The following is a 24,516-nucleotide window of genomic DNA, read 5'->3' on the forward strand; positions in this document are numbered from 1 at the left end:
CACAGGGAGAAAAGGGGCTTTAATCTTCCACTCTAAATCATTAGGTAAATGAAGTTCAAGTTTTCTTGGGACTGAAATAAAAAGACCTTTAGTACTGTAAATGGAATATACTCAAGATGTATTTTTGAGGCACCTCCAGCAATGTCATTTCAGGTGGTTAGAGGCAGTAAAATTAAATAAAAGGCCCATAAGGAAGAACAATTGTTCCTATCTTGGATTAAAAAAGGTGAAATGTTCAATGTGTTTGTAAAAACAATTGAAGTCTCTTTTCTCACACTTTTCTGTATGAATCAGCATGATGTCACTCTGCAAAAAAAGGAAATCCTACAAAAGTCAAGAGCAAAACATATTGTAACCTAAAGCTTCTAATGCTGGGAAAAATTTGATGGAACTCATTTTTGGTATTCCTCTGAATTTTGGAAAAATGGTAGGAAAAATGAGGACAAAGAAGTGTTTATTCCAGCAAAGCATGTAACATCACACATCCAGCATTCTTTTTGCTACAACAGAATACCTGCATGAAAAGGAACAACTATCTTCATATCTGATTAGGAGAAAAAAAAAAAATCTATTTAAAACCCTGTTTTTTTCCTAACAAATATGCAGATCCTTTGGGCCAAAACTAGCTAGAAATTCAATGTCTAAGTCAAGAAGTGAAGAGACATTAAAATGAAGTTCTCAAAACATGCTTTTTTATGGATAAGGGAATTTTGAATAAGAAAGGCTACAGTTTGAAAGAATTATATTTCTTCTCACCCCTCCACCCCATCTTGTCAGCTCTTCTTCCATTTCTAGGAAAGCATTAGAAATAGTTCTTAGGAAGACTGAGACTTTGTAATAACTCTAATTTTAAGTTTACTTAGAAGATTCCTTTATGACCTTAGTGATTATTACTGATTAATAATCTTGAACATGATGCCTAAACCTAGAAAGTAGCAAGCTCAAAATTTTCTAGAAGTTTAAAAATCTGTAAACAAAAAATTCATCTCTTTAATCTTCATTGTTTCCATTCATTTGTCAAATGTACTCCTGAATCTTATGCCAAAGCTTTTTACAATCTTAAAATCCTATACTGTCTCTAGAATCCTTTTTTCAAAATCTCAGAAATGAAAAATCATCATAAGCTAGCCAAATCAACCTATGCAACACAACAGAAATGGCAACAAACACCAAGAAAAGCACTGGAGTATAATAAAAGTTGGCAACAAGTAAGGTCTGGCATTTCAAAAAAAACAATATAACTCCACCATAGTATAGGAAATATTATTTCTGCAGTCATCTGAAAATAAGGTAAGGAAGACAGAAATAGCAATTTAATGAAAAGAAATTAAATATGAAGACTGAAATAGTTGCAGATGCTGTGTAACAGAACAGTTTGTTTTTTCTGACAACGGACTGTTTCAGACACCAACCCCCTGATCAGGTGCTATGACACTTTCCAAATTCAAGACTGGGTTTCACACAGGGCACTGGTTCAACACTACAGACTGGGGGCCATTGAAGCCTGCAGTTACACTGTTGTGTGACAAGTATATAGAGAGGCTGGACAAGGGAAGCATCAGAGAGATCTTCTATTCTTGAAAACCTCAAATAATGCTATTCGCTCACACCTAAAAAGAAGGGGTGGTATTCTCCAATTTTGATCAATAAGTTCAGAACCTTCCCCCTGCACCTTGATACAACAGAGCTGAAAGCACTAATGTAAGAACAAAACCCCAGTGCTGTACATGGTTTCAAGCAAAAAGACACTTAAGAGTCCTAAAGAATTTTTAGTACTACATGTATATAGCATATAGGAGAGATGCAAGCAAAAACTAGGGCAAGGTGGACACTTACTAAGCATTAGTGCTAAGGATGACCATCAGTCTGAAGACACCTTCAACATATTTTCTTTTATTATCATGATAAAGTCTGTTTGGGAGGCAGACGCAAAGGGATGATGCAGTCAGCAGTTAATTGTAATATTTAAGGGTACTTGTCTACAGGAGAGGGGTGAATGGAGGGTTCTTCCATTTGGCTGTGTCCGCCCAGTGGGATGTTGAGAGATGCAAATGGGGTAAAGTAAGCTGTAATGTAGATCTGAAGATGAGACCGTCCAGGAAATACAGGAATACATTGTCCAGCTTAAAGAAGGGAAGTAGTTCAGTTGCCAAACACAGGTGTTTCAGTGATGAAATTGAAAGATATCCAATGACATACCATAAATCATAGAACTAGGATTTGTTTTGAGCTGTCTGGGGTTTTGTTGTTGGTTGGGTTTGTGTGGCACTCTTTGTCATTAAGACATTGCTAAGTATTACTTTGAGAGGCCCTTTGGTGTAAAGATCAATATCCATGAGAATCTGAGAGTGCAGTCACAGGAAGACAGATAATTAGTAAACAGTGGTCGAGGAAAATTTTTAAAGTACGTATGACACAGAAGAGTGAAAAGCAGGTTTTGTAATGGAACAGTGGGTTTCAACTTTGCAAAAGCCCTGATCCTAAAAACATCTTCTCAGTAGGATGTGCTTGCAAATATCTAGAGCTTTCTACTTGGTCCATGCTTTTTCCCCGAACTGTAACAGTAAGTTTTAAAAGCAATGCTAATCTTTCTGTATGTCATCTTATTCCTACTGACAGGTGGGAACAACAACCCAAAACTTCCTAGAATGGACAAAGCATGAGATGCCTAGTTTAAGAAAAGCAACAAGGTCACAGAACTTTAAAGCCAACTGGAAGAATTAATAGGAAATTCCCAAAAATTTTAGTATAGACATGAAAATAGGAGGAGTAAAAAGGCTCATCTTATTTCACATTCTTCTTTCAAAAAATTTTTTTTAGTTAGATGCATTAAATCATCAGCAGCACTCAAAATATTACAGTTAACAGATTTCTCTGTTCTTCTGCCCTATCCAATTACCACACAAAAAAAAGTACTGCTATACAATGCACTCTATTCTGAAGCCTGCTACCTCCTTATGGCATATAAAGTTCCCTTTCCCTGTTTGGCAGCTACTGCTAAATTAAATCTGAGCTTCTGTGGATCCTGAGTTATATACTATAATCTCAAAGTTAACATCAAATTATCAAACCCAATTTATCATTCCAGTGTTAAACCCCTTATTATTTCAAATATGTATTTCAAACAGTTATTTAAAAAGTAAGCCAGAAATGTGTTACTGCTAAATATTTGCCTGAACAGTGTATAATGTGAAGTGTACTTTGAAGCATAAGGAATATATAATTTGTTTACAGTTTTTCAGATTCAGAAGCTTTGCCTGTGTTTCAAATAGCTAAATGGAGATTTTTTACTCCCCTTTACCTGCATTTTAGGGAACAATTATTATTAACTGAAAGCTACCAAGCACTGCTGTCCTGAGCCAGGTGAAATCTGAGCTACATGTAATGACAGCAATTAACCCTAGTGACATGAACTAAAACGATTTTAATTGTCATGTAGAAAGTGAATGTAGGACTAAATGCCTGTGAAGCACATAAAACAAGCTGCCGGAGACTTCAGTGTTAGTATGGTCTTATGTTAGAAACACACAGTGTGCATAATAAATACAGTGCACTACTCAAAAGGTACAGAAAGCTAAAATTAAAAGCACAAACTTAAGCTCAAGACAAATCTGATTAAGGTTACAAATGCTGCACAAGACTTGGAGGCCAAAAAGTAAGGAAAAGCATCAAAGATCTGACAAAACTGGGAAAGGGAAACACCAACTTCAGATCCTTACTAGCTGCAGTAATCTTATTCTAATGAATATTAGAATTCTAATGAAATCTAATAAAGATTTCACCTTCTTGTTTCATAAAACTGATGGTGATTTAATCCATTCTCCATACTGTCTCGTTCTGCCTATGCCATATTCTGGTAATTTACACCACACCTTCAACTGCAAGTAAAAAAACCTGCAAAAAAACTTGTCCCTTCCAATATAATCAAAACGAACATTTCCTCCACGGTTACAAGGAACTACTAAGGAAAAATGCCCAAGGCGATGTCACAGTGCCTTTCTAATACATCTGACATTTTGGTAATTCAACATGATAATGAACCATAATTACCTTGTAAGCAAGTCCTATACTCTTCACATCTCTCTGGCTGATTGAGCAATCAATGCTCTCCTGTCAGCAAGTTTCTGTCCAGGAGTCCCATCCATGTATTTGCCAGATTTCATCTGAAGACATTTCTATAGAGATTTATTTATTTATTCACTTCTTTTTAAAGCAGGTTCTTCAGTGACTAGGATCTATCACAACATTATGTGCAACTGAAGGGTAATACTAAGTCTGGAAAACTTAATACAATCACAATATATCCTCTGCTAAAAACATCAGTCTGAAAAACTCTGATGAATTAATGTTGTGGAGGTGAAGCAGAGGCTTTGATTCTAAGGAAAACAATATACAGATAGTGGTCTGTTTTAACACAGAATGCAGTCTTTCATTCTTTTCTTATAAGATTTTAGTCAGCAACCCTCTTAGAAAACAGGTTTGATAAATTTGTTTACTATGTAAAATACAGGTGGAAAATTAGAGAAGTTAGTTTACAAAGCAAAACTAAAGTTACAGGCAAGAGGAGAAAGCATTGTATCACCCAGAGGATACCCCTGACAAATTCTGAGATGCAGCATGAACACAAAATTTCTCCATATTGCTGAAATACAAGTATGTAATGGAATGTAACAATGTAGATGAAATCATACATCTCATAGTCCTAAGTACTTTTGTCCACGAAGGACCACATGCAGAAAAATAAAAGATTAGTCTGAACTGCAGTTACAGATAAAACCCCCAGATTAGGTCCACAATTTCATAGCACACTCTCCAAGAAAATGACCTCTATCTCTGTACTTTAGCTAGACTGTTGGTAACAGAAACTGTATGGAGAGCTGCCTACATCTCAAGGAGATATTCCTTACAAAAACTAGCAAGGAGTAGGCACTGTGAAATTTCTGCAGTTATGAACTGAAACTGCTCAAGAAGTTTGAGATCACTCACGCACATTAACATATGCAAAGAATTGGACTGTAGTTCCCATTTATATTATAGCCAGTAGCAGATTCAATATTAGTACCAAACAAAACTAAGGAATTCAAAGCCCTCTGAATTTCATGATCACCATTATTTATGTTCACTAGCCATATTCTGAGAAGTGCTGTAGGCATGTGGTTACATCTTAAATGCTTTAACCACAATAGAATAATTGATTCTTGACAAACTGGCAAAGTGGTGATGTGCCATTCAGGTGGCAAGGGAAGTCTAATAAAAAAAAACAAAAATAAAATTAAATAACCCAGCAGCACAGGTACTCAACTGCATCCATATGTTATATCCAGAGAGGTAAAATGGGGTGACACAAGCACTTACTGCATTCCCAGACAACAGTCCCTTTGCTCTGCAGTTAGTAACTTTGATATTTATGATGGGTATCTTATTGTTCCACCCATCCTTACATTATCAACTACATAAAACAGGTCCTAGAACATCAGCTGGGAACAGTTTTATTTTTGCTTACAAGTCTCCTGCACAAGGAGACAAGCCTTACTGCAGCCTATCCCTGACCGTAAGCTCCAGGATGGGATGAAGCAGTAGCACCAGAGCCGCAGATACCTGGTCATTAGACTAATGTTATGTGGGTGCCACCCGTGTTTAACAGATGACCAGAGGAGCAACTCCTGTCATATTCCATTTCTACTGACTTCAGCAAATTTTTAGAGGTCTAAATCTAGACTTAGTCTGCAGCTGCATCTTAAGCCTCAAGTACCAAGACAGAAAAAATGACAAGTAACCCCCCCACCCCGTCCCCTCTGTTGATGTGGCACTACAAGCTTGAGGAGGTTTTATTGCAGATCAAACCCACATATCTTCAGTTTATGCCTTATTTACTTGGTTGATGTGCTTTAAAACATCTATGTCTCTAGAGAAATTCTGAAAAAAATCTCAAACCATCAGGGGAGGAGGGGGGGGCAGGTTATGGGGAGACCAGCACAGCCGCTTTACATAACAAAATTGCAGGTTATTGCATTCCCTAAATTATGTGAAGTGGCTGGCAAATGAAGTGACCTGCAGCACCATCCACTCCAACATCCTCCCCTTACCTTTGGGGTTTCCATTGGGTTTAAGGCTTGCTGCACAGAATATAACATGTTCTAAATAAATATTAGGACACTTTGATGAAAGTAAAATAAATCTCTCCTGCCTATGGTATAGTTAGAAGCCTGGCTACTCACAAGATCTCAGGTTGCATGAGGTATTAAAAAAAATAAGTAATAGAGAATAAGGGGAAAGTAGTAAATGACCTAGAAGTCAGCTTTATGCTTTCATCTTCAGTGATTCATCCATTCATCCTAACTATCTTTTTAGTTAAGTATAATCTGTTCAATGCTCTAACAATGTCTAATCAAAGTTGTTTTGCCTTGTTACCAAAGCAGGGAAGAAGGAAGGAGGAAGTATGATAGGGCGATCAGGACAGGTTATTTACTTCTGTAGATAAACTTGGAATTTAAGTAAGTTAAAAAAAGGCTGTTGCAATAAGTTTCAAACGGACCAGAAATAAGCAGAAGAAAGAGGCTGGGAAGTTTTCTCCTGCTAGTGAAAGCCCACCTGGGCAGAGGTCCATTTTGGGGAGCTGTGCACAAGGTGACCCATGTGTTGTGGAACTGGTATCACTGGCTACAGGGCTGTTATTTCAGCACAGCACGGTTTGGCCATGCCAGAAATGCACACGCTGCCCATGCACAATGGGAAGAGGCACCCTCCTCAAGCCTACTATGAGGACAGGAGCTGTAAAAGGGATGAGTCACACAGGGCACACAAAATACAACACATGCTGCTGCATAAGGCAGTAGCATGAGTAGACAGAAGAATTTAGTTATTGCAGGGTACCACCAACCCAGACTGATTTAGAAGCAATAACTCAGAGGTGAAAAACAAAATACAAGTTATGACTTGTCCCTTAAATGAGACAGCTAGAGAAATGCACAAAAAATTAAATATTAAAAGATAATTTATATTCATTTCTACTAAGCCCTGTACCTTTTTTTAATATAAAAATGTTTTTTTGAATTCAAGCCTTGAGAACCTTTTGCCTTTTCAGAGCCTCTCTCCAGTTCAGTAATAGGGCTGCACAAAGTCTGGTGATTTTCCTTCTCATCAAAACAGAAACCAGAACATATATATTTTTTTTTTTTTTTTGCTAGTTTTGGGGGGTTTTTTTCCCCTCTTCCTTCCTAGTTCTTCTCTTTCCATTTCTCTACTGAAAATACTGAAAAAAATAAAAATAAAAATTGCTACTACTTTTTACCAATATGCAAAGTGTTGTTGTTTTTTTTTTTTTTTTTAAAGATTTGAATTGTTATGTTTACAGTTGGACTCTTAAAGGTTGTTTACAGTTGGACTCTTAAAGGTCTTTTCCAACTTAAGTGATTCCATTATTAGGTTCTTTAAACACACTGTTGAATCATGACAAGAGGACCCTCAAGTAAGGAAACTTTCTCTCTTAAACCATGAAGCCTCTTTTTTCATTAAACAAGAATGTCAAGGTTCACTTAATGCAAATCAATACACAGATATTAGTAGTACCATTTTTTTCCTACAATATATTCAATTAAACTTTACTATTACCCAATGCACCTTTCCCTCTCCAAGTGAATTTACAGTTAAACTTGCCTTACCACTTCAGTCCTCCACCATCTGAGATATCACTATATTCTTAGATAATCCTTTCTGATACCTATGATTATGAAAGTTTCAGAGCTTTTTTCCAAAAAACTGTAATCCACATTCATACTTATTTCTGAAAAAAAGCTTTCTTAAAACTTCAGGAAATTATACTACTTTGAAAAAAGTTGTCTGTTCTCACCATTAAAGTAACGAACAAAATTCCCATTTTCACTATACTTCTTTACCCAGATAGCCTTATGCACTACCATGCCAAGAAACTGCTTAGAATCTTCACATTCTGAAAAATGTTGGTGTCCAACCATTTTAAGTCACTACTTCATATCCTTGCATGTTAGGTGTCACAGGGCACGCAGTAAGAGACACCAGAGAAATACGCACTACATGCAAGAGACCTTGTTCTTCAGCAGGTTTCCTTTCCTATCGGAGCCTGCAGATGGCACTTACTACGTATCCCTGGATCCAGAGGCACTTGCTGCTGTGCGCGATGGCATCTCTGCGCTCCCCTGGGGAGGGCACCGGGAAGGGGACACTGGGACTAGAGCCAGTGGGGAGATGGGTGGAGAAAGCTGCGAGGCATGACTTGGTACTGGGTGAAGACATAGGAGACTGGAGACACGGAGTTAGGTTTCTAGGAGATGCAGACACACTTGCTGCTTTTGATTTCAGTCAGTAATTTAGGGCACACCCTAAAATTGTCTCAGGGACCTTACATTACTTAGAATGGCCCTGCTCCCTTTCAGTACTTCCACCTGTCAAAGAGTATGAAGAAAGGCAATTCAAAAGCTGTTATGTGTTTTTCATGGCATCAACAGATAAAGTGGTGATGTAATGTGAACATTAAAATAGTTATTTTCAGTATTATTTTTTTTGTTACAACTAATGAATCACACATTTACCTATAAAATAGGTAACACACAGCTGCTCTTCACTGAGGATTTTTGTCCAATTTTATCCTACAATTCACTAAGAGATTAAAGAATACATTTGAGTAGATTTGAGTAGAATATCAAGTTGTTAATAAAACAGGATTTTTTAAAAGCTTTTTATTGGAAGGGTTCTTTTGTATATTTATGTTTTAAAATGAAATGCTGTGGGGGGTTATTATGGGGACCTCCTGTGGCCTCTGAAAATACTCATTTTGTTTGATATGCATATACAAATTAAAGATATCTTTTTAGAAAAAAAATCTATATGACAGTACTCTGGTGAATGAAATAAACTGCTACAGCTGAAATGCAAATTTTTGATCTAATCACCTCCACATAACTTATACATGTGCTGCTGTTAAAAGAAATACCTAGCTGGATCACTACAATTCAGCCCAGAGAAACTGCATCAGCAGAAACACAATTCTGGAGAGCATAAATTTACAGCTAAAGTTAATGACCTTCCTAGAATACACCAAGAAACCAACATAAAGACAGCAATATGTTTTCTGTTACTTTTGGTAGTTCAAGTCTTTAAATCAATTCTTCAGTTATTGCTAGGTATTTCTCCTCCAAAACACTACACAAAGAGAGAAACTATATAAATAATGGTTTAACTAATTGAATTAAAAAAAAATAATCAGTCCCTCTAGACTATCTGGCAGATAAGTATCAAGAGAAATAGGTTACTTAAGACAATTAGTGAAAGGTTCAAAAGTTCATTCCTGCTTGGAAATAGTGTTTAGCAGTCTCCAAATCTTTCTTTTCCATCAAAACTGGAAGGTTTAAAAATCCATCCCTTAGTGATTTCCTGTAAAGTTGCTAGGGCTGCACCTCAGCTCGACAGGGCTGAGCTGAGCATGTTCCCCCTTCCATCACATCCCTGCGTGTGTGTTGGGGGATGCACAACCCCCCAAGCACCTGTTTGTAGGTCTGCTACAGTCTCTGCCCCCATAGAGGCGGCCATGGGCCTTTGGGCAGCGGTGGCTGTTGACATGTCAGGGGTCTCAGCCTCCCAAGGGTCCCCAGAGGACCAGGGTGCCCTGACCAAAAGTAGCCCCTGGCACTCAGCTGCCCAAGAGGCTGGGCTACCTCTGCTCCACTGTCCAAGACATCATAGCTAAAATGATAAATGACAGTATTTTGGTGCTTCCTTTCCCCAGAATCCAGAAAGAAACAGGTGGCAAAATGGGATGGAAAACACTGGAAATAAACAGCTAAAACATGACCTGATCACAGTGCAGCCTGTGTGCTGTTTCAGTCAATCGTTGCACGTGTTTCTGTGCCTGCATGAGTGCCCCTCCCCCAGCAATGAATTCCATCACCTGCTATTTTCAATAAAGATAGTGAAAAAAGATACCATTCTGTTTGAGCAGAAGACTGGTTACATTTACAGGTTTTCAGATAAGAATAGTCATACATACACATTTATTATTGCACAGGGTTGGATTCAACAGTCACATTAAAAAGTATACCAGCAAGATCAAGGGTCTGATGATAATTCTGATTTTAATTTTACGAGTTCTGCAAACACATGGAATGAGGTACTTAAAAAGTGCTTCTGCAAACAAAAGCATGAAGACTGATTCTACAAAATACCACAAAGGCATTTAGGCCATCTAATATTTCAGAGGTCTGAGCATTAGCTTCCATTTCAAAGCACAAGTTTTGCAGGTAATCTTAGCAATGTTTGTAAATCCCTGTTGGGCATCATCCCAAATTCCTTGTAAAATTTTGGCCAAGTGTGCTTATGTTTCGGAACATTTGTTTGAGTAAAGTATTTCTGGCACCTAGAAAAGGCACTTCACTACTGAGTGGAATCTATAACAGCATCTAGAATCTACTTAATTTCTTTAAGTGCTTATGCATAGCTTTAAAGTTTCCGTGGTATTGTTTCCCCTTTGTTGCCCATGAATGCAAAATCAGGATCTTTAAAGATGATCTATTCAAGCTATAGTAGCAGTTCCTTATTTTATTAAGTATATGAATCAAAATATATTGAACATACCTTTATGCTTCATTTCATGATGTTTAGCACTTGTTATTCAAGAAATGCACAAACGAAGTAAAAAAAAATATCAAATATCCCTCTGCTAAAGACCTTATGAACATGAATTCTGCATGGAAATCCATATAAATAAAGTTTTCAATGTAAGACAATCCTGCAGTGATGACATTTAAAAGACACAGTTACACTCAGATATGACACAGGGGGAATAAAATGTAATAAATGCTTGTATGACTTTTAGGGAGAAAAGGCAAGAGTAGAAGCATACTAAGCATTCGTCAGTTTATTCTCAATGGTGCACAAAGTGAGTTACCTCCATGTCTGCCCTTCTCTTGGTTTGGTTTGTCTATAACAGAGCACTCAGAGAGAGTGAACTCAACTCGACAAAAATAGATAGGGCATCTTCCCAAAGCATGCTGAATGGTCTCTGTTCCCAGCTAGGTTTGTTCAGTGCAACCTAGAGTTAGTCCAAAGGAAACCCGCTTGACCTGCTGTCCTTCAGAACAAACATGGGGCCCTCAGCATCCATTGTCTTGCCCTACAGATCTGTTCTTGCTGGGCTGCCCTTTGTGCTAAGGTAGGCATTGCCTAACATTACTGGCATGGCAAGGGAAGAAGCTACTTCACACATTTTAATGGGAAATGCATTCTTAAAATCCTCTAAATTTTATAAGCAATCTGTAACAAACCTTTCACAGGGAAAGAAATTGTTCTGTCCGTACCTCCAAAGAAAGTTAAAGATGTTGGCTTCAGCAGTCCATTAACAGAGACTATTGCAGATGCCTATCATTCCTGCTAAAATTAAAAAGCTTTATGCTTACTCTTAGTTCTATTATTTTCAATCTTAGACATTGTCTCTCTAATCCTGATTTGTTCTATCTCTCGGTATACTAATAGAGGCTCATATATTCTCTGCTGCACATTTTCTCCTCAAGGTCCAGGATTTTCTTATCTGGCACTTAAAACTGTTTAAACAATTTAACTACTTTTCATAGTAGCAGCACATCAATAAACTGAACAATATTGTTTTTTGTGTTCCTGCTGAGAAGATAAAACTCAGCAGTCTCCTAATGCAGGAGAAAGAAAATACGCAGGATCGTTCAGGTCAGAATGACGCAGAGTAAAAACTTATTTGATGCCCTTCACAAACTCCAAGAAGTTTCTGCCCAAGTCCTCATGCCTGTGCACATGGCCACTGTTAGCGAGGGCACTGTCGGAAGACCACAGGTCATCGGGGAGGCGGCTGCTTAGAAGCCTGCAGTCAGCATGGGAAATGCTGAGTATCACGGACTTTCTGCAAACTGCCTGACAGGGTATCATCATGGTCATCCAGATTACAAGCCTACATGACTCAGGGAAGTCAAAGGCAAGGACACATATTTTAGCCATAATGGCAAGATGACTTAGCTCAGAATGAAGGTCTAAACGGGGTGGGTGGGGGTGGGGTGGAGGAAGACTACTTAGATAGTAATTCACCCCAGGAATTCAACCCATAAAATCACTTCTCAACTCAAAAAGTTGAGGGAGAAAAGCAAAGGGCCAGGAAGTTTTTGGGTGGGTGATGTTTATATCCAGCTTCCTTGAGAGGCTCAGGCATATCAAAAGCAATGACTTTAAAAGGTAGAAGCCTATAAACTTAGCCTGAATTTATAGCAGACCCCTGGACTAAGATGATTTCATTTAACCAAGTTCATGGAGTAGTCTCTTACAGGTCTGCCTAGTCAGTTAAGTTTGAAAGACAACTGTAAATATATTTCAAAGAGTAATGTTTCCATAAATCCTGCCTGATGTTATATATCTAGGCATCCACAATCCTACTCTACTAGGTAAACACCTTTTTTATAAAGATGTAAAGAATTTCTTTTCTGCCAGAGCTTGTCCATTAGGAGTTTCATGATGTTAATCACTGAAGAAGCCACAGTGATCATAAAACAGAAACTGATGTTTCCTAGAGGCTACTTTCTACTCCAATAATGCAGAATTGATAAGAGATTGACAGAACAAACTCCAGGGTGAATGAAAGGGAAGTGGATGGATGTGAGACTCATGAAGTAGTCACAAAAAAATTTAAAAACAGAAGAAAAACCTAATTTCAGAAATTTTAGGGGATGAAGCTTCATAAAAGGAAGAATATAATCCTTCATTTTTTCTTTATTTAAGAGAGCTCTCAAAACACGGTTGCTCAGTTGTTGGAGTGGTTTTATGGTTTGTTTTAGGTTTTGCTTATTTTTTCCCCCTAAACTGCAGTCTACTACCTTTCAGTTGTTATTCCCATAAGATTGAGACCATAAGAAATCAATATGCTTTACCTAATGTATCAGAAGTAATGAAAGCATTCCAGTCAAACAGAAACAGGATTAAATAAAATAAAGCATGCATAATTAATAATAAATTTGTTTCAGGGTTTTATAATAATTTTATGTAGAAATAAAAGCTGCACAACAGGAATAAGTTTCAGATGCAAAATAATAATGAAAACAGCAAGGAGAAAAAATGAAATAATTTACTTATTGTTTATCAATGTAATAACACTTATCTCTCTGGGGCACAATGAAGACGAGTTAATGTTTATATAACTCACAGAAGCTGAAAGGTGCTATTTAAAATAGCAGGTATTAAAATATAGGTGTAACTAAATCTTACTTTAATTTTCCATTTGCATGGGGTTTTTTTTTTTTTATTTTCTTTTTACCACTCTTGTATTCAAAAATCGTTCCAAAAATTTTGTGTTTGAATTAAAGTAAAAGGAAAACCTGTTTGTTCAAAAAATGACTGCTGGCTACGTTTGAATTGCTGTACTGCTAAACTGCCCTATTCCACAAAAAGATGCCAAATAAGAAGCCAAGACATTTCTTTCCTGCTTTCTTACACGGACTACAGCTATACCCTGCAGGTGTTCACTCTTTCATTCTGTTTCCAAGTTTGAGGGTTTTGTTTTTTCTTTTACATGTACATAACTCCTACGAAAGGGGCTGTACCCTGAGAGGCTAAGAAAACTGCCTGGTAGCATAATAAAAATAATCTGTAACAGACTTTGTGGGGCTAGTGGGAGGGAAGCCAGCAGTGCCAACTGCAGGGACTATTTGCCCCAGAAAGCACATGCTCCTTCCACCTTCTGATCCTTAGCACTAGAAAGCCGGCAGAAGTCGTCATCTTGCAAAACTGCATTGATGAAATCTCACACTGACACTCTCCTAACTACATCTCCTTAATACATCAGACATGCAAATATATCTGGACAACGAATGAGTTGACAATATTTAATCCCTTTGCATCTTACTCATCATTTTCCAAACTGCGTTAGCTTACTAATATAGACCCCTCCACTGCAGCTGTCATTCTGGTTCAACTTCCTAGATTCTCCAGGTAACCCAGTTCTTTATGAATGATCATATAATTCTTCCTACCAGCAGTGCTTCCCTAGCTTTACGCATCAGCAATCTGTGGTGAAGTTTACCTCCCAAGAAAAGTTTATAAAATTAAACATAACAAACAAAGAAAAAAACAAGTTCCATCCCTCAACTAGTCATCAAACAGCCTCTCACAGCCTCTCTCTATTCTCACAGGTTCCCACCACAACACAATCAGCTAGAAATCCCCAGCTCAAGACATCACACTAGTTTTGGTATAAACTGCCTTTGGAAAACTTCTTTTGCACATTCATTCTGTTTATCTCCTTACCGTTAATTTCTCTTTCCATCAGCATTTCTTTCACAGCTTTCTTTCATGATACTCTTGAGATGACAGCAAAATGTCTGCAGAAGCTTGTATCACTTTCCAGCTTTCCACCCCCCCCCTTTAAGCAAGGAAACTACATCTGCTAGCACTGGAAATATGATCCAGAACTAGGTTAACTCTGGTTCTACCACACAAAACGGCTCTTACATCAGTGCAGCACACTTCAAAAGAGTAAGAGTCAGGAAGGATTATCTGCCACTGCTACAGAGACAGTGGGTACCACCACACCTCTCCCTGGCTTGCAACAGGCTGCAGAGGTAGCCTGCTCAGTCCTGTAAGCTTTGACTTGCAGCAACCACATTACTAAGGAGATAGCCTAAAAACATAGCCTGCCCTTTCCTGATTTCTGTTGGCATGACAATAACAAACACGTAAGACTACTGAAGTCTTAGTCGCCATCATACAACTGCTTCATTCACAATAAACCAGAGAGAAATATTCAGAATCAATATTAAGAATCAAGTAACAATTCACATCATTCACCCAAACCAAGTAAGATCAAAACTGCCATGGAATAGGATAACTTTTAGTTTAGCACACCAACATAAATTGTGAAAGGAAGATCTCGCCTTAGATAAGTATTTCCAAGCTTCCTGGCTCACCTAAAACCTTTTCTATGCCAATCACTTGCAGACAGAGAAAAGGGTAGAGGACTCATTCATCTTTATTTCTATAAAGTTCTAATTTTTGAAAGATCTAAGAGTAAGCCAGACAGTGAGGTATATGTTTCATTATTAAAACTGATTTGCCTTACATTGCCCATGAGGGTTAAGGGGAATTTAAGCTCCTACCTTGCATAAGAAAAGCAACTTCTGTGTTGGGGATATTTTATTGTATTTGCAACAGCAAAGTATTAAGGCTTGCAAAAAGAACTCTGCCCATTTTACTTTTAATCAGTTTCCAAAATAAAATCACATTTTACAGTCTGGACACAGCAGTCCAGGGCTGGGAAAAGGCAGGATATTAAATCTGCCAGGTCAGCCCAGGACTAACAGTAGTTCGATAGGTCCATTCAGAAAATGGGGGAATGGAAATACACATCACCATAGGAGAAATCCTAAGGAAATGAAGTCAGAATAGTCCCATGGTGCTAGTTCTGGAATATGTGTTTGAGTACAGAAAAAATTGTCCACAGTCCAGCAAAACTTTCTTCTTCTCCTAGTGAATGAATTGATATAATCACAGAATTTCTGATCCAAAACTTAATCAACTGAAAGTGGACTTAAAAAAAATAAAAAAGCTTTTGCTTCGATGCAAACTAACATCTGCAAACATAAGCTGAGTAACCAGCAACGCACACGGATGGCTAACAATGGCGGCTAGGATTTATTCTTCTGTTCCTAACACAATTCAGGACAGAGAATACACAGAGAATAAGCCTGCAGAAATCACAACAGTCTAGGAGAACTCTTGGGTCAAACAGAGAATGTTTGCATTAGGAACAAAATAACTCAAAGATTACAAAGGAAGTTGCAGAAAGTACAAGTACGTCCTGCAGTTTTAAAACACCTTTTAACAGAGAATCAAAATGGATAAAAGAAAGGATGTTCTCTCTCCTCTTCCTTTGAGGACATAATAAAAAAAGAGAAGTAAAAAAAAAAAAAATCCATTGGGAAACTCTGCACATTCGAAATTATTCTACTTCAAATCACAATGTGTACTACAGAGGTGCTTAGCTTGATAAAGGTGAAATCTTGTCTCTGAAACTCTGCATGTTCTTCAGACTCAATCTTATTTTAAAGTAATAGACTGAAACTTAATCTCTGGATTCAGTCATGTAGAAAATTAGTTTGGACTACTAAAATTAGCAGCAAGTCTTCCCAGAGCTTAATGTTTTAAAATATTTTAACAAAAGTTTTTGATACTGCACCTCAAATGAGAGCTCAATAATAATGTCAAATGCTATTTTTTAATAAAAAACTGAAACTCTATCCTCATCCATAAAATGTTTGCATATCTTAATGCATTGTCCTAAACAACAGGAAAAATATGTCGCTTTTCAGTTCCTTTAGCCATAGTACAACAAATAGTACTTAATGAGCAGATTACTGTCCCTGAAGGGGCTCATGTGACACCAGAAAAAGCAAATAGTCTTATCTAATAATCACTTTTTCCTTCTCTGAAAAAAAAAAAAAACCAAACAAAAAACCCCAAACTAAAAAAAATAAAAATAAAAATAAAAAAATCAGTGCTTATACCTTAGTTTTTTCTCAGGAAATTATTTTTTCCCAGCTGCTTATAAAGAAGTTATGCAATCAGCCTAAAGGTAATATAAAGCAACAATGTAAATTAGAGTCAAGGTATAACAAGTGATCTTAAAAACATCGCTTATCTTTGCCATTAGGAAAAGTAAGTAAAAATATGAGGTGGTGGTTTATTCCCTCTCCAGGAGGACACTATTTGCCAAGCTTGAAAAAACTAGTGAACATTTCCTCTCTTAAAAAATCATCTTTATAGATGCCTGTTACTTTAAAAAATGAAAGTAGAAATAAAAGAATCATGGTATTTTCATCATTAAAACAAAGGACATGCTGGAAAACTGGAAGGCATTTTTGGGGTGAACTTCCAGGAGGAGCCTGGTGCAAGAGCAGAGGTACCCCAGGTTTTGCCTAACCTGTCATAGCAGCCTGAGCACAGCTCACTTCCAGCCACGCAGCTGCTCCTTGAGCTTCATGAGGAAGGCTGAAGCCTAATGAAACACAAAGACACTGCCCAGCACCTATGTTAAAGACCTTGCAAACACGTTTCCAAAAGCCACGGGAAACTGAGTCTAAGCAAAACTTAGAGGACTAAATCAATTACTCTTAAAACAATACTACGCAATACTACATCTTTGGAGAAGACCAGAACACAGTTCTATGTGAAAAACTGAAACAAATCTATGCAGCATAAACCACTGACCAGGACAAAACCATTTATGCTCTATTATATACTATGTGGTATTAAAGTCTTCTGCGTTATTTATAGTACTTGCACTTATTAGACAGGAATTGCATCTTCAATAATACCAAAAGAGGGTATTTGTAATATTACAGAACAGCACAATTTCATTGTAAGCTTTGAGTAATCAAAGCTTTTTACATAAATTTTACATAAATATTTATTTTCGTTATTTTTTACTGCTTGGGTGCTTAAACTGACCTGGCCAAATTGTCTAACCACATACAGCAGATGACAGAGAAACAGACATAGAGCTTAACTGTGCATCCTTAGACAACCTTAAAGACAAGAGTATGAATCTATTGGAAAAAAGCAAATACACAAAATAATAATAGATTAAGAAAAAGATCATAAAAGTACCAGGCATGCAACAAGCAGCTAGAAATAGCAACCAATAACTGGTTCAATATATGACAAAACAGTTTAAGACAGAAAAATACGTGGTAATTTCACTTCACGATCTCCGAAAAAGTCTCTTTTATTCCTGCACTACATTCAAATACATAGTTTTCCTAAAGACTAATTAAGTAATAAAAACGCTAACTGATATTAAAGAAGGGGACTTTAAAAGCATTTGCACCATTTTTTTCCCCTCTTGTAAAAGAATAAAAAATTAATATTTTTTTTGAGCTCAGGCTAATGGAGTATAGTAAGCAAAGGTAACAATATCTATAAGCCTAATTTAATTCCCCATTAAATTTTTATTTTGGTTTGGCTTATTACCCAATTTTATGACACTGCAAGCAAGACCTGCTGTGAATGAGTGGAGAGAAAAAAAAAAAACAAACAGTTCAGGACTTAATGTATGCAGCATCCTGCTAACACACTACCTGTTACACTAACACCCTCCAGAGAGAGGTAACTGCTCAGTGCTATCTCTGTGATACAGGAAGCCAGCGCACATGTTCAGTCACTTCCCCAAAGGTACACAATAAGGCAAACTAGAAACCACTGTAATTGGTTTCCCAGCATTATACACAGACCTGGAGATTACAGCGTCTCTTCGCTGCATTTTCCCCTCAGTCCCATTAGAAATTCTGTATATAGCCTTCCCTACTCCATCTGCATATAATTTTTGAAAATTACACTACAAAGACTGAAGCCAATTATTGTCCTGCAGAATTACAGAACCTCATTGATTTCAGTAGCTGTAGGTGTCCAGAAGCTTCAAATTTGTTCATGTACAGCTGGTTTTAAAAGAGAAGGAAAAAGAAAACTACCTGTTCAGTAGACCAAGCTTGTCAAAGAAGCAATTTAATTCCAGCTTGGGTGAGAGCAATGCAAATGTGATATTCTTCACACCAGTGGGAAAGGTGAGGAATGGCAGAGGAACAATTCCCCTGGCCAGCAGGTTTCATGAGCATGCAGAGATCATGCATTTCTAGTCAGCTATTGTTTGTATTTGAATAACTTTGATTTCTAGATTACTTTGGAATTGGTACTACTAAAATGTACTGGGGCAACAGTACACCACACAACTGAAAGAAGGTACAAGCCTAGGGGAGAGTCACTCAGTGTGGATCCACATCTTTACAGGTGGGAGGTGTTCATGACCATCCTGGAGAAGCAAACTTTTAAAAATTCCTTTTAGAAGAATTTCTAAAAGCATTAATATGAAGTCTCTTATTACACAGCTTCCACAAACTCTTTACATGTTTTGAGCAACAACTGTAAAGACAAAGAAACCGTGGTCAAAGTATTTGTAATACTTCCATGTATGTTTTATCTAAACAAGGAGTCAAAGCCCCTGTTAGAGACAACTACTTTCAAGAAATCTATACTATAGTACAGCAAATGACAGATTTTGAGGGTTGACTTGTGTATATTCTACTGAAATCAAAATGATTTCCAACTACTCTGCTAGTGCCTTGCTAGGTCCATTCAGGACAGACTTGCAATTTCATCAGCATTTAAATAAAGCAATCAGTGCATGTTTTGATAAAAGGTACACAATTCTCATTCAACACAGGATATTATGAACAACAACACGCTTATCTAGCATGGAATTAAGGTAGTGACAAGCTGGGCTTTTTTGTTTCTATCAAAAGAAGAGCTATAGAATATAATAACATATTAAATGACACAGTGCATGCCAGAAAAAAACACTGACCTGTAAGTTTCCCAAAATACCACAGCCAGAACTTGAGGAATACAATTCAGGAGGAAAGACTTCTAAATCTGTCTAAAGGTAAGCAAAATTCAAATTTTTCTTCATAAGTAACTACATCTCTGAGTTATTTCCAGAGAGTACTGTGCACTGAACTACACTCCTAATGTTATTTTTTGTAAATTAAAGGGGGAGCAGCACTGAACAGTTACTACAATCTTCTCAAAAATGTCACACATTTGGAGCATAGGCTTGGGTGCAAAACATTTCTGTGTGTGGCTTCTGCAAAAAGCAGGCACCAATACTTCTCAGGAGCAGCCGGGTGCTGGGAGAAGTGCTTGTGTGCAACACAGCAAGAGACCTGCTCCATGCACTATGGACTTGTTTTGCACTCAATCACACAGCCCACATCATTAGTCAGCTACTGGGGTCACAACTTTAACAACAACCTAGCATGAAGTTTACAGTACTGGGGTTTAGAAGACCAGACCTTAGAAACCACTCTGCATGGTGCACATCCAGTCTCTGGTCTGTCATACCCCCACGTGTTGGGGCAGAGCAGAGGACAGCTTACAAAATCCATCCATTAGAAACTGAGCTAAAAGTTGCAAAGCACTTCTAGAGATTTCAGTCAAGCCCTGTCCAGTTTCACTTGCTGTCAGCTTGAATCCTGGACAGTAGTTCCTGCTGTGCTCTCCAGAGCTATGTGCAATGGGCAACCAGTGGTAGCCACCCTGTTCAGTGACAGTAGAGAGATGGGTGCTCAGCCCACCCCATAAGATTTTTGGGTCCACTTTTGGAGTTCAGGGAGGATCTAGTCTCACTGAAGCAGCTACAGCAAATACACAAAACTGGACCAACCTTCTCAGCAGTGTCAGGGCTAGGTCTGTCAAAGAAGGATGAGGCAGCTGAGCCCCAGTTAGCTGCATCACAGCTTCTTCCCTGGGCAGTAGTACAGTTCCCTGCAGCCTAATTTCTGACGGAAGCACTGGCAGCAACCACTGCATGTGTTAGTGTATAACAGGAACAACGTGGAGCAGGAGAGCAGGCCACAGAGCAGTGCAGATCCACACCTCTCATCAGCACTGTGTGTAATACCCATTCCCAGACCAGCATGACCCAGAGTCTCCTCTCCTCACTCTTTAAAACCAAAGCTGGGGCAGGCACAGCCAGGGTGCTTCATCCATCTGGGGTCTCCTACAACCTACCCACAGCTGCTTCACTGAATCCCTACAGCCAGGTAGCAAGTACTTCACTGAGCCGCTGCCGCCGATGTCAAGATATGGGGAAGCAGCCGAACGAGCAGGGCTGGCAGGTGGAACTGCGTGAGAGAGTTTCTGCTAGAAAAGAAACAGTGATTTTGTCAGGAGGAAAGACACAAGGTGACAGTGGAACAGCTGGAGTAAAAGGAATTTAAAAAAAAATATTCAAGGAAAGGAAAACAAGCCTATGACGTAGAAGCTACCCTTAATGGAAAAATTAAAACTTCTCTCATTAGAGAGATTTAGCTCTGACCTAGACAAAGTGAGAGAACAAGAACTTCCTTCAGCCAGGTTCTAATATACAAATAATATCTAAAGTGCTAGAAAAGGCATCCATAAGCTTACAAAAAAGATGGAAGCAGTATCGATAGAAAAAATTTGAATGTTCAGTCCAAACCACTCCACTGCAGCGAGTAGTGTGGGTCAGAAACTGCAAAAGTAAACGCCAGCTGCTTCCAGACTTCTTGAGTTCAGAATATTCTGAATCGATATCAGATTTATATCCAGCATCAAAAGTTAAGCTTCCAGTTCTACCTAGTTTGAGTTTTCACACCTGTAATTATTTCAGTGGTATCAAACAAAAGAAATGTTTGTCAGAACATGCCTAGTCAGAAAGTCATGATACAAAACATAATGGGAGAACTCTTATTTCTGGAGAATTGTGATGGACAGCTACAGGCTGTTTTGTAAACACAGGTAGGGAAGAAGAGGAGGCATCCTGCCCTATGTTAAGGAGAACCTTGAACGTATGGGAAGCTAACTATAGCAATTGTGGAAGACTATTCAGTTCCTCTGGGTTGAGATCAGAAGCATCACCTCCAAGGGGGATCTTACAGTACAGATCTGCTATTGACTTCCAAAGCAAGACACTAAGGTCATAATAAAATATTTGGGTCACTTAAGGAAGCTTTGGTCAACAAAACCTGGTTCTTACAGGAAACTTCAACTACCCAGCCATTTGTTGGAAGAACAATTCCTGGAATATGCAGAGGACTGCTTCTTCATAAAATGTTAGATGTGCCAACCAGCACTGCTAGACTTACTACTCACAAACCAAGAAAACCTGCTTTGTGATCTCTCAGTGATAGCCTTGGCTGCAGCGATCACAATATTGTGAAGTCAGTACTACCCTTCAGCAGGAGGCCAAAGAAAGTTTTTAGATTTCAGAAAAGCAAACTTCAGCTCACTCAGAGCTCAGTTGGGAGGGATTCTGTGGGAAGCTTTGATGGAGGATAAAGGAGCTAGCAAGCACTGGGAGCTTTTCAGGAATGCTTTCCTAGAAGCACAAAAGCATTTTGTCCCCTTTAAAGGTAAGGGAAGCAGGGAGAGCAAGATATCCCCTTGACTTCACTACAAGCTTCTGGGTCTGCTCAAAACTAAAAGAACTGTACCGGAGATGGAAAAGCAGCCAAATGCATGCTGAAAACTACAATGGCATTATCAGGGCATACAGAGATGTAGGTAAAAAACCCCAAAAGATCATCTCAAACTGAAATTGCCCAGAGATGTCAACAGCTACAATAGAGTTCAAGTATGCAAAGAAGCCAAACCAGAAGGAAAATATTTGACTGCTGTTAAACAGGAGAGGTGAACCAGTCACCAACAACACTGAAAAGGCAGAGAGATTCAACTCTTTTCACCTCAGTCTTACCAGCTCTGTTGGGCCCCCGGCCTTGGGAACTAAAATCCAGGTTGATGCAAACACAGACCTACTGTCAGTGAAGAAAGAGTTGGTCTGTGAGCTGTTACAGGAGCTTGACCCCTACAAATCAATGGGCCATGGCATTACCCAACCAAGGGTGTTAAGAAAGCTGGCTGACGTTGTTGCAAGGCCGCTCTCCACAACCTTTGAGGAGTTGTGGAGATTGGGGGACATCCCAGAAGGCTGGAAGGAGGATAATGTCACCCCATCTACTAGAAGGGCCTAAAGGAGGATCCAGGAAGTTATAAGCCCATCAGTCTTACTTCAGTCCCTGCAAAAGTTATGGAACGAATCCTCCTGGGGGCTATTACAAGTCAAATGAAGCACATGATTGGGGAAAACCAGCATGGATTCACCAAGGACAAACTGTGCTTGACAAACCTGATCCCCTTTGATAACAAGTAACCTGCCCTGCTGATGTGGGATGAGGGGTGGACATTGCCTACCTGCATTTCTTCAAGGCTTCCAGGATGGTTTCCCGCAGCTGCCTCCCCCAGTGGAGCTGACACGCTGCGTCTGGAAGAGTGGCCTGTGCCTGGGTGGGACCCGGCTGACAGCCCGCGCCCAGGGGCTGGTGGTCAATGGCTCCTTTTCAAACCGTTGACCTGCCACAAGCGGGTCACCAGGGATCAATATTGGGCCCAGCACTGTTCATACCTTCTTAAGTGACATGGATGATGGGATCCAGTGCACCCTGATGAATTCTGACAGTGCTACCAAACTGCATGGGGAGTGGACACTTCAGAAAGGAGAGTGCCCCTGCAGGAAGACCTGGATAGGTTTTGAGAGTGGGCTATCAAGAACTTCATGAAGTTCAACAAGGACAAGCGTAAGGTCATGCACCTGGGAAAACATGATCCAGGACTGCAGCACAGCTTGGGATATAGTCAGCTGGGGAGCAGTTCTGTGGAAAGGGACCTGGGTGTCCTGGTGGACAACAAGCTCAGTATCAGTGAACAGTGTGCTGCTATGGCACAGCAAGCCAACAGGATGCTGGGTTGTGCCAACAACGGCATCACCAGCAGAGATAAAGAAGTTGTTATCCCACTCAGTGCTTGTCAGGCCACACCAGGAACACTGGGTTCAGTTTTGGTTCCTGCTATGCAAAAAAGATGTGGACAGGCTGGAGAGGGTCTAGAGAAGGGCCACAAAGATGGTCAAAGGAGTGGGAAGCTTGCCATACAAGGTGGTGTAGTTTAACCCCAAATGGCAACAAAGTACTACACAGCCACTTGCCCACTCCCCAACTCCCCCCTCAGTGGGATGCGGAAAGAATTGGAAAAAGGTAAAACCCCTGGGTCAAGATAAGAACAGTTTAATAATTGAAATGAAGTAAAAGAACAATTTTTATTAAAAAAAGGAATAGGACCCAAGTAAAACAACTGCTCACCAGCCACGGTCCGATGCCCAGCCAGCACCCAAGCAGCATCCGGCATGCCCCTGCTGACTCCCCCCCACCCCGTTTATATGCTAAGCATGGCATTCAATGGTATGGAATATCCCTTTGGTTAGTTTGCATCAGCTGTCCTCGCTCTACTCTGTGCCAGCTTCTTGATGATTCAGTTGGCTCGGCACCAGCTTTCAGCAGTAATATAATTTTTTTAAAAACTGGGAATTACTTAATATCAAAGATACATTCTTTACAAATATCTGTTTTTTATTAAGGAGCCATCTTCCACTTATGGAAAATTATCAATTATATGATCCACTAAATCCTACACAGTCTTTGTTAATAACATTTCTGTTGTCAGCTGCTTATGCTGAATCAAATATATTTGATACAGACTGCAGCAAGAATCATACTGAAAGTCACATCAAGTTTTGTATAAGCAAGCCCCTAAACTTCTTATTTTAGTAATCTTGTGAGACAGTTGAGATTTTAAACATGTTTTTTATGTAAATGAAGTGTCTGCTGTTAATCATAACAATACTCCTTAATAGAATAATGAAATAAGGCGTTAATTGGATAAGAGCATTTCTAAATTCCTAAGACAATTCTGCAAAGTTGTTTTCTCTAAGGAAATGTAAAATGGAGCCAAATGGGTATTTTAAGTATTTTTAGAGGCAAAGACGTGTTTGTCATAATTCATGTATCGTCCAGTCACTCCAACATCTCCAGCTTTATTATGCCTCACTGCCTGAAAGTCAGTCAGCTTCCAGCT

This window comes from Falco peregrinus, chromosome 4 (assembly GCF_023634155.1).
Source record: "Falco peregrinus isolate bFalPer1 chromosome 4, bFalPer1.pri, whole genome shotgun sequence".
Lineage (NCBI taxonomy): Eukaryota > Metazoa > Chordata > Aves > Falconiformes > Falconidae > Falco > Falco peregrinus.